Source organism: Festucalex cinctus, chromosome 16 (assembly GCF_051991245.1).
Source record: "Festucalex cinctus isolate MCC-2025b chromosome 16, RoL_Fcin_1.0, whole genome shotgun sequence".
Classification (NCBI taxonomy): Eukaryota; Metazoa; Chordata; class Actinopteri; order Syngnathiformes; family Syngnathidae; genus Festucalex; species Festucalex cinctus.
In genome coordinates, this window is record NC_135426.1 from 21,285,661 (window position 1) to 21,302,034 (window position 16,374).

Consider the following 16,374-nt stretch of genomic DNA (forward strand, 5'->3'; position numbering starts at 1 on the left):
TGTGTTCAAGTTTGCTCACTGACTATAGTAAATTTTCAAGATCAATGATAAACAATTTCTCTGGCTGCAACTACAGACAAACAACGCAGGATAATTTTGTCCTTGTTTTATTAGTTGCAAAATCCAATATGACATGTTACCCCATATAGTGTGACAACTTACCCATTGTTCCCATTAGTGGGGCTATATGTCACATGTTCACTCCCTCTATATTGATGGCTTATAACTCTTGCACAAATGTGAAAATGACATGATTACAAAAAATAGATAAGAATTTGGTCTTTCATCTGGTAAATGTTTTGTTTATATATAATGTATTGATTCCAATAAATATATCAAAGTATAAAAAGTGATACAAATAGCCCCCTATTTTTTTTTTTTTTTTTTTTTTTTTAATTGCCGCATAGTGTGCATACCAGAAACAAAATTTCAACTAGATCGATTCACACTGAAAAACAACTGTTGGAGTTTCCCAATGTTTATCACAGTAATTTAAATCATTTTGCTATGGCTTCATGTGGCCGGTCCAACTGATGCCTTGGCGGGGCACAGAGGAACATTTTGAGATAAATTGAAGCAACTTGGATACTACAAACACTCAGCAACACTCAACACTGCATTGTATTATATAAAAACTTAATAAGATAAAAAATAATAACTCACTTTGTGCTCTCCTGTTTCATTATTATGAATTCAAAATCACACCTTGTTTTTGTGGTTCACAAAAAAAAAAAAAATAATTCTGATGCAAGGTTGCAGTTATGCAGAATGTCAACTGATTTGCGGTAACTTTTATTTGCACTGAAGAGTCGCCAGATTATTATTATTATTATTATTATTATTTTCATAAAGGTCCATTTCAGCAACTTATTTCTGTACATCCCGAGCTCGCGTTGTTAGCTTCTGCTGCACTTGATATGTGCAATTGTGTTTAGCTTCTTTTTTTTTTTCCCACCACTCTCTGGGCAATTTTAGGATCTGTCGCTTATGTCACAATATTATGGTCACAATGTTAATTACTAAAAAGGGCTAAATCATAAAAGCAACTGCATGGTTGGATTTGAGGTCTTTTTTTTTTCCATACTTATTTTCAGCTGGCAGATAAACAAAAACAAAACTCCAAAACCAGCAGCACCTCCTGTCCCTTTTCATATGCATCTCCATGACTTTGCTCCATTATGCATCATGTGCTATGTTTTGTACAAACAGGGTTGATGCAAAAACACTTTTTTTTTTTTTTTTTTTTTTTTTTTTTTTTTTTTTAAACCAAAGACACTGAAGGAGCCAATGCATGAAAATAATTGGAGCCCAAGGGGTAATATTTGTTCTCCTGAAATAATAATTATTCCTATGGTCTTTGTGTGCCAACACTGAGCCACAGAGGGAGAACAAAATCCACCATTATGTTTTCATCAATAAGCGTTTGAGGAGGTCTGTGGAGGCGGCTGTACTTCATGCATGTCAACAGTCCGGCTGCTTACATGGCGAACACATCTCCAGCCGCATGCTCATTTATTTACCTTCTGACTTTACGATGGACCACATTACAACACTATTTTTATTTTTTTTTTATTGCCATGGGGATATTTTAATAATTTTTACTGGTGCAGGCAGGTTCTATATAGCTCAAGAGAAATAATGGGAAATGGATGCTAATTTTACAATCTTGCCAAGAATTTTTTTTACAATCTGAGGACTCTTATCTTTTTTTTTTTTTTTTTTTTTTCTACCATGTTTAACTGTTTTCTTTTAGTGTTTAAATGTTTTTATTTGGTAGTTATGAAATTTTTAGCTCCAGTGTTTTCTCATGGGGGAGCCTCCACAGTGAGAGGGATGGCTGGTCTTCATCCATCTCACTGCGGATGAACTCCTCCTGGGTGCCTTTTCCTTACAGGGTGCTTCTGTGCCCCGCCATGTTGTGGTTTTCATGTGTTTGGGGGGGGGACTTTTTTTCTTTTTTTTATTGTATTATGGATGTCCACCACTTTGAGTTGCATTTTGAATGTATGAAAGGTGCTATCTAAATAAAGTTGATTGATTGATTGATTGATTGATTGATTGATTGATAAAGCAGCACACTTGTAATCAGTGTTCTCCCTCCACTTTCTGATTAGGTCAAGAAAGCCACAATGGTGAGTACAGCAGCTTACCACATCCTTTTGCAACCCTTAATTAAAAAAAAAAGCTTTTAGTACATCAAAGAAGTCCTTAGCGGGTTGAAAATAAGGCAATTTCTATGTAAATGGCTAATAAAGCACAACTTTAACTAATGCATACTCTTCCCCATTATTGACACGTGATAGTCCAAAATCGTTTCCTTCCTTGATCGCCGTCTTCTTATCTTCACAACGATTTGCTTATCCTCCTCTTATAATAAATGTTTCCTGCATTATTAAGCAATCCTCTCAGGAGGCGAATATCTGCTATGCAGTTGATTATTTAGCCAGGTAGGCTAATTTTTTTATTTTTTATTTTTCCTCCATCCTCACACAGCCGAGCCGGAGCGACCACATTATATTAACTGCAAGCAAAATATCAATTTCAAATTGAACTTAGGATGCATTATTGATTGACCTGCGATATTGTTCCCCCGAGAGCAAGTGCCAATGGGTTATTGTTTAATATGAATGATAATGCCGAGCCTCTATCTGGAAATAAGGTCCTGGTGTCCTATCCTGAACTGTGGAATAAGCTCTGATTGCCTCAATTGATACAGTGGGATTGCAATACTGGTGGAAGCTGAGGTTCCTTCATTATTAAATCCACATAGACAGCACACGTAATGCACATTTGGGAAATTTGACTGTGCCCTTTCTTTTGACTTAGATTACATTTTTGCCATTTCTTGCAACTTTCTCAGCTCAAATAAACTTTGACATATATAATATCAATATTATAACGGTGAGCCACTGCATTTAACAAAGAGGTTGTAATCTGTTTTATGTTTGAACGGCATTGAAATAAAAATATTAAGGCTTAATGTTCCATTAATCCATGCTTCAGGTGTGAACCCTAACCCTAAGTAAGACGTTTTGTTGAATATTTTTCCATCAAAAATTGATGTTTAAAAATCGATTCGGCCGCCTATTGAATCGATTCGAGAATTGCGTGCTGTGATATCATGAAATATTGCCGAATTGATTTTTTTTATCTATTTCTATATATATAGGAATTATTTCTACATTTATTCTTATTTTTAATATTGTTTATATTTGTATTTATTTTTACTTTTAATTATTTATGTATCTATTATATTTATATATATGTGTCATTTTATTTCCATTTACATTTACATTTTTTTGATCTGTTTTTAATTTTTTAAATTTATGTATTTTAAATATTTATTTATTTATTTTTACTTTTATTCACATTTAATTATATATCTGGTTTAAATATTTCACATGTATTTATTTATTTTGGCTTTTTTTTTTTTTTTTTTGGTCCTCCATAGACATGTACTAATATTATTAAAATTCTACATTTTCCTAAGAACTAAACTGCAAGATATTGCATCCAGACTGACGGCCTCTCGCATCGCAAGCAGCACATCACAGTTAATGATGCTTTATTGCTTGCTGCAAGACTGGAAAGCTTCCCTCGACGTGACTCCATGGTAAGTTTGGGCTGCCAGCACACATGTCACCGCACGCTGCTTGCTCATTAGCACCGGTCAGCTTAATTCCGCTACCTCGAGGCGGCTTGACTTTCTGATGCCGTGGCAAATTACAAATAAGACTACAAAGTAAACACAGTTGAAGTGACAAGACACACTGTAAAATAACAAGATATATTTGTACCTTGAAGCTATCTTGGCACAGGCTGGAGCTGGTGTGCCAGTCCATATTTACGATACTTTCCTGCTCAGGATGTATTATTAAATCAGATGATTGACTGTTAATGCAACATATTTGAAAAGTTGCATTTCTAGTTTCCAAAAGCGCCATAAAGAGGCTGATCTCGCCAGGATTTCCATCAACTTTTGTGATTCAACCCGACCGGGGGCTGTTTGGGTTTTGATCCAGTTGTCTGTCACAAGCTCTGGCTGCTGATAAGTACATCCAGTTGTAGGCCGTTGATTAATTCATGGTGTTGCCTTTAAATATGCACAATGTGGTAATCCGCGGAGACAAGCGTTCCGTCTCGAGAGGAATAGACGAGGCGACACGCTGCCAAAGGAAACAGACCTAGAGTGCTTAATTATTGAATAAGTCAAAAAATAATCAGCAACATATGCGAATGGGCTGTATGACTTGGATGCGCGGAGACGGTGAATTAAATCAGCACGGTGGGTATTGCCTGGAATGATGGACATGTCGACCTAGCAATGATTGCAAAACAGTTTTTGGGCCATTCCATTGAATTGGTGCCATTCACTCTCAAAAAATAAACGTACATTTCTGTCTTTCTTATTCCACAATGTGAAATCGGATAATACACATATTGAAACACTTAAAATATGTTATGGCCATCTTTGTTTTATTGTACTAACACTCCTCAGCTGAATAACAGGACTGAAAGTAATATTTTAGTAGAGAATCAGTGAATATGTTGAACATAACTTTAAGGTAGGGTGATATATATATATATATATATATATATATATATATATATATATATATATATATACCGTATATATACACCGTATATATACACCGTATATACACACCGTATATATATATATATATATATATATATATATATATATATATATATATATATACACCGTATATATACACCGTATATACACACCGTATATATATATATATATATATATATATATATATATATATATATATATATATATATATATATATATATATATATATATATATATATATATATATATGTGTGTGGGTGCATTCTTACACTGTCTATAAACAGACTTGGTCAAGTATATAAACGATGGCAAACAATGAAACAATGCAATGCAATTGTTACATCCACTCAATATTTGGATGAAATGCGGTAAAGTGAAAGGCACCGGCTATTGGAATCCTTTGGTGCAGATTGTCTGGCATATCCTTATTACTAGGAAATTGCAATATTGACCAAACGTCAGCCGCAGAGCTATGTGATGATTGAATAAAAGAGGATACATAATCGAAGCTCAGGATTCTGGCCCAGCTTCTGAACAACAAGTCCGGGAAATTCTCAACATGATTAGCGCTCGGGGCTATACAGTCACGTATCAATTTCAACTATTGTTAGGTTGTTTGAAAGAGAAAGTAGACTCTTGTTTTTTTTGTCAAGATTTGTTGACATGCATGATGGAACCACTGATATTATAAAACCAGATGATCCATGATCACTTTTCATAATTACAAGCCAGTGTACTATCGACTTAATATGGAAGCTGTTGTTCAGTATCAACATATTGTTGGCGTAAATTGAGGCAATCATAGCGGCCCAGGAAAGGATGGAATTCTCCTTTAAAACGTGCCCCCCATCTGCTTCACGCAGACCCCCAGAGCAAGCATCGGCATCACACACTGTTTGATGAGCGCTATACTTGCCTAATGGACCCGCAAGAGCTCATTTGTTTGAAGCAATTATTCCGAGGCAACTTCGTCAGTGAAGTTTCCTCTCGGATTACTTGCACCGTGCCTTCCAGAGTGACTGAAAGGCATCGGGACATTTGCTTTTGGAGCCGCCTAATGAAGAAAAGAAAAATCCGGGGGAAGCCATCTGTTGATATCGTGCGTTAGGCAGAGGTGGCACGGGGGGGGGGGGGGGGGGGTCAACACGAGCCGCTTTCAAGGCGAGAAAGAGAAGCAACGATGAGTCAGCAGAAACAGAAAGACTCCCTTCGGTGTCCTATGGCTTCAATTGAAATGGAGATTGTAAAAGCCACCGGTAACTGCATCAAAATCATCATGTCTGCCATAAGGGCATAATTACAGATGACCAAGAGCGGTTTAAGACATCATGACATGGGGCGCATCACATCCTGCTGTTTTTACATCCATTAGAGTCCAATTATTGTAGCATCTCGTAGCCTTCGCCGCCATGTCATCACAGTTTGGGCGAGGACAACCCAAGTGCAACATTTTTGCTGAGGAAAAAAAAAAACAACTATTAATTATTTGGAATATGTGTTGCATGGGGAATGAATCAAAAGCGCTGCCCACGTAAAATCCATAGCACATCTGTCAAGTATCTGAGTAAAAAATAGGGCTCCTCTACTTGAATTACCGCGGTCTATTAATCTAGTCCTGGTATTTAATTTAATTTAATTTAATTTAATTTATTTTATTTTATTTTATTTTATTTTATTTTATTTTATTTTATTTTATTTTATTTTATTTTATTTTATTTTATTTTATTTTATTTACAGGAAGCTGGGCCTTAGTGTTTAGTTTGGGTTTGAAATATAACTTTGGAACTTTCTAACATGCTTCATATTCTAACTTACTTTTTCCTCCAAAAACTCATTTGCAAAATTATCCAAATGTTTTTTGGAGTATGCCCCCTAAAAACAATAAATATATAATGACTGTCCCGACGGCTTTCGTCACACACCGAATCAGGAGAAATCGAATGCACCTGGTGACAATCAGAATAGGCGAATGCATGCGGACGGGTGGATTCCGCTCACTTTGGGTTTGTCTTCAGGGAGTCAACACCATCATTGTGCTGTCTTTATTATGTGTGTTTGTGTACGAAGACATTTTGTTTGCCTTTTAACTTCTAAATTATGACATTCTCTCATTCCTTTTTTTTTTTTTTTTTTTTTTTACATTTGTGTCCACAAATGTAATCTTCATCTGGTTTGAGGCCAACTTGCTTTGTCCCGGCGTGATTTTGGAAAATCCCCGAATTGTTTGAGTCCCTGCTTGCTATGTCATTTTCCTTCTCAGTTATTTTTCATTCTGCAATGTGTTTTGTTTAATGTGCCAAGCCAGTACTTGTTTGGCTCAAATGAGGAACAACTGTGACTATCATTTTCCAAAATCTTTCAGATTTCTGAATTTTCCAGCTCTCTGCTGCCGGATGTTTTTCACCATTTTTCGTTTCACCGTTTTACCCTGTCTCATTGAAAGAAAAGATCTTCCTTAAAGTTTTGCCATCCAAATTTTTCATCTCAAGATCCAAGTTATTAGATACTGTCCTCTCATCATTCTGATAACTCTCAATTGGTGGAAGCGAGCCAGGAGTCGTGACAGATCTTTGCGTTGGCTCTTCTGCGTTCGAGGAAAGTGGAAAGTCGTACTTTTCCGACTTCACGCTAGAAAGCGGGCATAGGAACATCTCTGAACTTGGAATCTGACGTCACTAGACAACGGCGACCCCAGTGGAGCGACGGACCGAGAATGGCAAAACATTTTAATGTAGTTTGATATACATTTACATAACACAGTGCTTCTCAAAATAGTGGGGTGGGCCCCCCCTGGCTTCCTCAAGGGGGGCATATTTGACCTCGGGGACCATGCTTTTTTTTTTTTTTTTTACTGTCTTAGAACAAAGTGCAATTACACCTCCACTACATTAGGGGGCAGTGGCGCTCTCATTGGCAGAGTGTGCGCAGGGAGCATTCGCTCGGCGGTGTAGGTTTTTTTTTGCACACAGCACAGAAGAGTATGAGTATGAAGTGTAGGCACGAGACCCTCGAGTGACACCTTAAAAAAATATTTAACAGGGATGAGAAGACAGGCGGAGATAGACGGAGATAATTATTTTTATTTATTTATGTTTATATTTATAGTGGTGCGGGGGCGTGAGATGTTTTCTTCTTCCTAATAATTGAGAAGCACTGACGTAACACAACGTGACTTAAGAAAAGGACCGCATTAACCAGAACAACAAAAGAATTTGTCGGAATCGGCCATCTTTCTTGTTTATATTCAGCTCGAACACTTTTGTGAAACCGCCACGGGGAAATCAATGCCTTCAAGTTAGGCAAGCTTAGCAAGCGGCAACGTAAGATGGCCGCCGGTCGCTTCACGGCATTAGTAGTCCATTCACGTAGAAAATTACGCTTGACCTGGATACTTGCAACTAATAAATGGTTTCACAGTGTTCGTTATAAAATACATAAATAAAAATAGGCTTGAAAACGACCACGTCTGTACCATTAATCCAAACAGAAAAGTCAGCTGGCCTGGTCTATAAAATATCTTATAATAGAGTTTTTCCATCCAGATGGGTCAAATTGTCATTTCTCAGTTGTTGTTTTTTTCCCACCATACACTCAAATTTAAGGTGTTAGCATAGCCACCACGGTGGCTAAACGCTTATTGGATGTGTCACCCGCAGTCTCGCCAAAATAAATCCTCATCCCAAGACAAAGAGCTGTAGCGAGTTGACAAGTGACACCTGGCATGTAAAGACATTAAATAGCACGTTTTCCTTTTTCATCACTCAACTATTTTGGATTTCCAAACCTTGGCGGATTTCCATCGCTCATCCTCCCCCACGACTGATCAGAAGACGGCATTTGAAAACAGCCCTTAGCCAAGCTTAAAGGAGTCTAAGACGAGAGAGAGAGAAGGGAAAGGGGATGGGGGTGGGATCTCAAAATGGCTCCAGAAGATGACAGGCCCAATGTGTTGCCGAGCGTGGATCTCCACGCTTGATCCTTTGTGATTCCTTCTTTTTTTTCCCGTAGCATATCAATCCCTTGGATGGATAAGAGTGAGACAGCTCTTCCTGTTTCTCCTGTCTCCATTAGCTCCCCGGCGGATCTGCCTGATGTGATGTGACTCCAGCTATAATCTCTCGCTAAGTTTGTGTGTTGTACAACTTGGCGCGGTTTAACTCAACTTCCCACACTCTCTTCTTAGGGTGCTAAGAAGCGTGCGGCCCCCTTTTTTTTCTTTCTTTTCCTCCCGAGTCGAGCGGAGTGACGGAGCGATGCGATATTGCGGCCTAACGCGCACTCAATAATGCAGTCAAAAGTGTCTTATTCCGACTCAATCCAGAAGGGAAATCATTCTCTAACAGTTTCCTTTCATAAGTACCGTTCGGGGCTTAGCTGCGCTTGTGTTTATCCCAGCCCACAAATCACTTTACCGAATGGTCAGAGAACAAAATAAATGATGGCTGAGGTTTCCCCAGATGGCGTTAGCGGTTATCAATACGATTAGATTGAGAGAGGGAGAAAAAAAAAAAAAAAAAACACGGAAAGCTGTAATTTTATGCCTCGCCGTGCCGAAAATCCACTCGCAACGTCTTTGAGTAATGTTTATCCTCCTTTTCTCATAACAACCAGAATAAGTCCACTTGACGTGAAGAGCAGCATCCAATACTTCAGCCGGAGTGATTGTGAAAAGGACCGGGGTGACTCGCCTGCTGCGGAATTCGCACTTTATAACAAGCTCCCCCCCCCCTCTCGCCACGGGTTCCGAGGCGCTTGTTACCGCCGAAGATGGCATCTCAAAACGACGCACGCCATGTAATGGAACCTGATCCAGGTTGTTGGCCGCGGTCCCCGGAAGGCTGATGATCACATGGGGATTAGCGGGCGGGATGTTGCGCAAAGGTCCCGCCCCTGAACCCCCCCCCCCCCCCCCGCCGACCCAACACTCTGACAAGAGCAGTCAATTAAAACAGGGCGACTTGTTAAAAAATGTATATATAAAAAGAACACTGAGAGAGATGTAAAAAGATTCTGGAGTTTTTTTTTGTACTTCAACCACGTCAACCTCCGACGTGTCTGAGTTGAAGCTTCCTCCGTCCCTGAGGGGTTTTGAACCCCAGAGGAGAAGTCATCTACATGACTAATTTACAGTTTGACGACACAATGGATTCCCATCCAAACCTTTCCGATTCTTCGACGTGAGATTGTGAAATATTTCAGGGCTCAATGACCACTGGAGATCAAAAGTCAGCTCATAGCCTACTTGAACATCTGAACTTTATTTTGGCTTGACGAGGCATTTAGTGTGATTGTGTGATTCCAAAATATATTATATTTTAGATGACTATACTCTACAAATCCGACTATTTAATTGAGCATTTTATTTTGTATGCCTGATCTGATATGTAGATAAAAAGAATCACGATTTTCTTAAAATTTTGACCACATGATTAGAGAAAATCCAAAATTCAAACATACACCCTGCTGTTTTGTTTTTTTAATACTTTGTATAATCATTCCACCTACAAAAAGTTCAAATAAATAATTGAAAGGCACACGTAAAGACAAGTGAATGTAACTTTTTGACCCTAAACCTGAGTTTCTTAGCATCTCTACTGATAAGGAATAAAATAATAAATCTACTTTTTTTTTAAAATTTAAATCATTTCACAGATCCCAAACAACAGGTGCTATAGGAAAGAAGAGTGACAGAGCCTGCAGCCTTGTGAAATGAAGTGATTAGCCATCTTAATTAGCTGTCGTCTTTGGCCCTGGCCTTCTCTGCATGATGGAAAGTTGTGCTTAGAGGATCAATATGGAGTAAAACAACAGCCACCCACAAGGCTCCTCTTAATCAACCCTTGCTTGGCTTGAAAGCTTGGGGTTGGGGAAAAGTATATGGGGAGGCGGGGCATACAGGCTGGAGGTCATAGTGTACTCGCTTGATTGGCACGTGATGGCCTCATTTATTGTTTATAGGCGTGTCAAATGATTTAATGATGTACTATATTTTTGAGAGTAATGGATTGAGTACAGTGAATTTCTGTCATGCTGAATGAAATTGTGATTTGGGTGACATTTTGTGACATTTGGTGCTATGTTGACGTCAGGGTTGGAACTCCATTGAGTCAGGCCATAGCCTTGTCTATCAGGAAAAAAAAAAGTGTATTTATGGCATCTTTTGGAATCAATTAACTGTGTCATGTCTCTACCTCAAGTCGAGTTTTCCCACGTCAAGCCGAGTTTTCCCACATCAAGTCAAGTCTCCCCACGTCCAAGCCAAATCTCCCCACGTCCAAGCCAAATCTCCCCACGTCCAAGCCAAGTCTGTCCACGTCCAAGCCAAGTCTCCCCACGTCCAAGCCAAGTTTCCCCATGTCCAAGCCAAATCTCCCCACGTCCAAGCCAAATCTCCCCACGTCCAAAGCCAAGTCTGTCCACGTCCAAGCCAAGTCTGTCCACGTCCAAGCCAAGTCTCCCCACGTCCAAGCCAGGTTTCCCCATGTCCAAGCCAAATCTCCCCATGTCCAAGCCAAATCTCCCCACGTCCAAGCCAAATCTCCCCACGTCCAAAGCCAAGTCTGTCCACGTCCAAGCCAAGTCTGTCCACGTCCAAGCCAAGTCTGTCCACGTCCAAGACAAGTCTGTCCATGTCCAAGCCAAGTTTCCCCACGTCCAAGCCAAATCTCCCCACGTCCAAGCCAAGTCTGTCCACGTCCAAGCCAAGTCTCCCCACGTCCAAGCCAAGTTTCCCCACGTCCAAGCCAAATCTCCCCACGCCCAAGTCAAGTCTGTCCACGTCCAAGTCAAGTCTGTCCACGTCCAAGCCAAGTCTGTCCATGTCCAAGCCAAGTCTCCCCACGTCCAAGCCAAGTTTCCCCACGTCCAAGCCAAATCTCCCCACGTCCAAGCCAAATCTCCCCACGTCCAAGCCAAGTCTGTCCACATCCAAGCCAAGTCTCCCCACGTCCAAGCCAAATCTCCCCACGCCCAAGTCAAGTCTGTCCACGTCCAAGTCAAGTCTGTCCACGTCCAAGCCAAGTCTGTCCACATCCAAGCCAAGTCTCCCCACGTCCAAGCCAAATCTCCCCACGCCCAAGTCAAGTCTGTCCACGTCCAAGCCAAGTCTGTCCACATCCAAGCCAAGTCTCCCCACGTCAAAGCCAAATCTCCCCACGCCCAAGTCAAGTCTGTCCACGTCCAAGCCAAGTCTTCCACGTTCAGTCCAGTCATGGCGATCAGTCCGCTCACGTCCCACCCCATCATGGCTACCTGATTCCCCTTGTCTGATCTGGTCTTAGCGACCAGTCCTCTCACGTTCCGTCCCATCATGTCCGTCACCATCTTTGTTGTAAATAAAGTTCCTCATGTTGCCCTTCCGGTCTGTCTGAGATAAATAGTATGCGCCTGCCCGTATTGTTATTGAATCTGAATGTTTTGCTCCATTTTGCTCGGAGGGTTAGAGCATCATGACACCAATGCCACTCAGTAGTCCGTCTTGGTGTTTTGCATTGTTTGTTAGCATTTGATAGCTTTCCAAAGGTAAATCTATGTGCCGCTCTTTCGTATGAAAACAGCAAAACTTAAAATGTCACTCACATGATGATCCCATTAATTATTCATCTGGCGAGTTTATGGCCCAAATCCCCTCTTTCAAGTCCTATTTTACCCATTTTCAGTTGAAATGAATGCAACCTATGGTCTCATTTCAAGAAGCGTGGTTTGTAAAAGATACCTTTTTGTCTTTTGACGCCGTTTCAAGTCTTTAAATGTGCAGGAGGTAGCCTATTCGGTTTAATGGTAACCATATAGAAAAGCAATTATCTGCAATCTGGCGTGTCATGATGGAAACCGAACCAACCAAACGGTCTTTAAATATAATTGCCAAAATTAAATCACCTGTTTGTGCAGTGGTTTGCTTTAGTGCGCCAATTAGCAACACCAGCCCGACTTTGTATCTAGTTTATATCTTTTGTAATAGTCCAAGTCCAAACTTCCGTCAAATGGGAGATCAAATGAATTTTTAATCAAAAGTAAATGACATTCACTTATGGTATCCAAACTAAAGCAGTACTTACTTGCTGAGTCTTCTATCAATTCTGGAAAGTTTTTGAGGGCCTCTTGGAAATGGGAGTTGGCCCAGTGTTGCAACTGCTGAATCAGCAAAAATACAAACGTGCAATTTAGCCTAAACTTGATTTTTAATTGAAAAGACTTTTCTCGAGTAGTTCCTGTACTTCAATTTAAAATGCAGAAATGGAGTTAACCCACTCGAATTTGGCCAATTTCAAAAGACTCGCCTTTATTTTATTGTTGGGGCAACCGTGTAAGTCAAACTTCAATTTGATGTATCTCGCATCGAAAAACAAAAAGGGTAAATGTTAAAAAAAAAAAAAAAAAAATCATTTCAATGGAAAAGTTTTTTCTCCGAGACTTAATATGGTCGACGAAGCGCCGCAATATGGGTTATTTGATGACAAAATTGCTGCATTCTTCTCCTCCGTGCCCTAATATCGCTTCGTATTAACATCAGACACGGTTTTTCTTTGTTCCCACACCAAAATCCACTTGCGCGCTTGCCTTTAGTTTGTTTTCCGTGATGACCTTTGTCTCTTCTGTCACAGTGTCTTACAGGACGCAACGGCAAATGATTATGGAGGAGACGTCTGGGAAGGCAATATCCCATCTTCAGCCGGGGGAGAACAGTTCTCATAGGTATTAAATTGACTATTCATTCATGTGTGCGTGGCGGCGGCAAGCGCAAATCCAATATAAACGTCCCGTTCCGGGCGGCACACTTTGACTGTCAACCGACTGCAATCAGGGATTGTCGGCGAGAGATTAAAAGATATTTTCCTCTTCAGGCGGAGTAAATTGGTTTTGGATTAAGACTGATTGATTGCTGCTGAGGTATACAGCAGTCTGTTTGAGATGTTCACTTTTGGAACACACAAGTAATTTCAGCCCAAGCTACTCAAGGAAATCGTAGCGGATGGAATCGATAGATATTATGTAGCAGTTACCAGCACTGGCGCTGTTCAAGGTTATCATCATTAAAGGCTTGAAGAAATATTATTCAAAGGGAAAATCTCTGAGTTGGCATGTTTAGATGAAATCCACGAGTGTGGCGCGCGTTCATGAAAACGTATAAACACTTTTTCGCGTCAAAGTGCTTTGACCTTGGCAAAAGCCGAAATAAGATGAAAATGCCTTCAACTTTGTTGAGCAGGCAAACTTTTACGATACACTGGTGCTTTGTAGAAAAATAATACATTGCGATTTATTTTTTTTATTTTTATTTTTTGCTTTATCAGACAGGGTGCAATGTTCCCTCGCTATAACGCTGATTTTTTTTGGTGCAATTTTGCATTCATCTTTTTTACAGTAATGTACCCTTATCATAAAAATTTATGAAGGTTTGAATGTTTAAAAACTCATTTGCTCCCAATAACGTATAAATACGTTTTTTTAATGTTCTAAGTGTCCCAAAGACGTATTTATACGTTTTTTTGTTTTTTGTTTTTGTTTTTTATGCTAGAGCATACAGAAAGCTTTGATGCAGCCTCTAAACTGCAAAAAACGGTTGCAGAAATGGTAGTTATTACACAAACGGCCAGCAGGTGGCAGAAAAAAAGCTCAATTACTTACAATTTTAAATAGATATGTGAAAACTGATGGAACTTAGCTCTCTTCTGATGCTAATTGCTGCAAAACGGAAACGGATAGAAACATACTTTTTTTCCTGATGAAAGAAGAGACTTTAATCTTTCTTTTGATCGGTTCCATGCTTTTATAGCAACTGAACACAATATTTTGTGGGCCTTGCAATATCAGTCAAAATCCAGTAAAACATCCGGGAGCGAACGGGATTGCTTCTGTGAGAATGGCGGCGAGTGAATGAGTTAAAGAGTTGGACAAAAAAAAAAAAAAAAAAAAAACTCAATTACATTTTTGTTCAATCTATAAGCTACGAACACTGCCAAATACAATTATCATTCAGAGCATTTCAATAATGAAAAATGGTCAAAATACCCCAAAAACTTTGTGTGTTTTTTTTTTTTTTTTTTTTTTTTACATTGCCCAAATGGCCAAAGCTCGAATTGGGAGTAAGTGTAATACTGGTGACAAAGTGTAATTTAGCAATGACAGAAACATAATTAAAATAACGATGGAGTAACAATTATAGAGCAACAAATAGTACCCTGAAGAAGTCTCCAAAGAAGTAACCAACGGAGCTGTAAATATGCTAAAGTGGATAATTATGCAATTTGATGTTGACCTTCTGCATCACATCATCACGCAATGATTTTTTTTTTTTTTTCATACACAGTGTTCTATGTAATCTCTGAGCTGCTGTGATGCATCATCCCCCCAAAAAATAAAAATTGTCAGGAGGTGTCTTAACCCCACTGTGTAGGAGATTAGTCCAACAGTACGGGTTGCCACGGTGACGTGTCCTGCTAAAAAGTAAACAGCTTTTTCATCAAAACTGAAGATGCGTCCCCATCCCCCGCCATTACTTAGTGTAAAAAAAAAAAAAAAAAAAAAAAAAAACCTAGCATGAGACAGCAAAAGCATTTGACCTGGTGGAGGCGGCAATTTGTACACTTGGGCTCTCTGGGGCCCCGTGCGCTCGGCGTCAAAACGGCCGCGTCGCAATATTGGTGCTGGGATGATGTGCAACGCCATCTTGGGCTTTCCGCACTCTGTGACTTCCATACTGTGTCACAAACCAGAAGCTAACGCTACCTGTGCAGTCAACAAAATAGTATGCAGCTCTGCTTACCTTATATGAAGACATAACTAGATAATTAGCCATATATACTGTATTTCTATGCCAACAATAACAAATAACATTTTCATAAGTCCCCTTTGAGTAAATTCAGGTGGTAATGTAATTCGGCAACTTTTGGCAACTTTTAGCAAATAGCAACTTTACTTGTTGAGGCATTGGCAACAGTGATTGCATTTGCATTTTATGTAATAAAAACACTATTAGATCTTCAGGTTTTTTTTTTTTTTACGCACTACGGATGAGTCTCGTTCACGGAGCTCATTTTCCATCGTAAAATCAGGTGACATTCCATTCGATTTGAGCCGATGGATTTAATTGAAATAACGCATCTCACGTATGAAATTTTTAAGTGCCGTTTCAATCATCCTCCGGACTCCGGATTTTATTTGCTGTTCCGAGTCAAACGGATGAACGAAGCGGCCGACTGCTGATGTTCCTCCTGTTTTATATTCCGACTAAATGAATCGTCGTTTGAATTAAGTAATCTCCGCTAACTCTCTGAGGAGAAATACGAAAGGGGTCAGTACTCGTTGGCCCACGTCTCTCTTTGGATTTGCACAGTTCCCTTCTGACCCATTACTGAAAGAAGGTGATTCTCAGGACTTTTTTGAGTGTGAAGAAACGGCTTCCGGAACTTCCGTCTGTCTAAAGACAAAAATTGGCCTGTGAGAGGGGAAGAGGAAAAAAAAAAAAAAAATGTCATTAAAATTACGGATCCCTTGACCCCCACTTCAAGGTCGAAGCAATTATTTAGCGTGTCTTGAAGGGGAACCTTTGCTGGTCGTTAGTGGAGGACAGTCCCCTGGGTTATCTCCCGAGGGAAGAGTGGGTCGCGTGTGTGCGGGTCTGAAGGACCAGAGTCCAGTCCTTAAGATCCTAAATGACCTGAAAAGTCTCTCTAGTGAGGAAAATGATTGCCCAAAGGATTATGGGTACTATTTGATCATTGGAGGTATATAATAAGGTCAGATAAGTACAAATATTTCAGTTAAGTCAACATGTG

General features: G+C 39.7%; 1 long non-coding RNA gene across 1 annotated transcript in view; it reads left to right on the forward strand.

The window, feature by feature from the left end:
* The window catches only part of LOC144004210 (uncharacterized), a 77,826-nt gene extending 64,495 nt beyond the window's left edge, over positions 1 to 13,331 (forward strand). Inside the window, exons 5-7 of the long non-coding RNA XR_013279238.1 lie at positions 2,115 to 2,132; positions 3,491 to 3,613; positions 13,201 to 13,331. This is a non-coding gene — a long non-coding RNA (uncharacterized LOC144004210). The remainder of the gene's footprint in view (positions 1 to 2,114; positions 2,133 to 3,490; positions 3,614 to 13,200) is intronic.
* Positions 13,332 to 16,374: the final 3,043 nt, after the last annotated feature.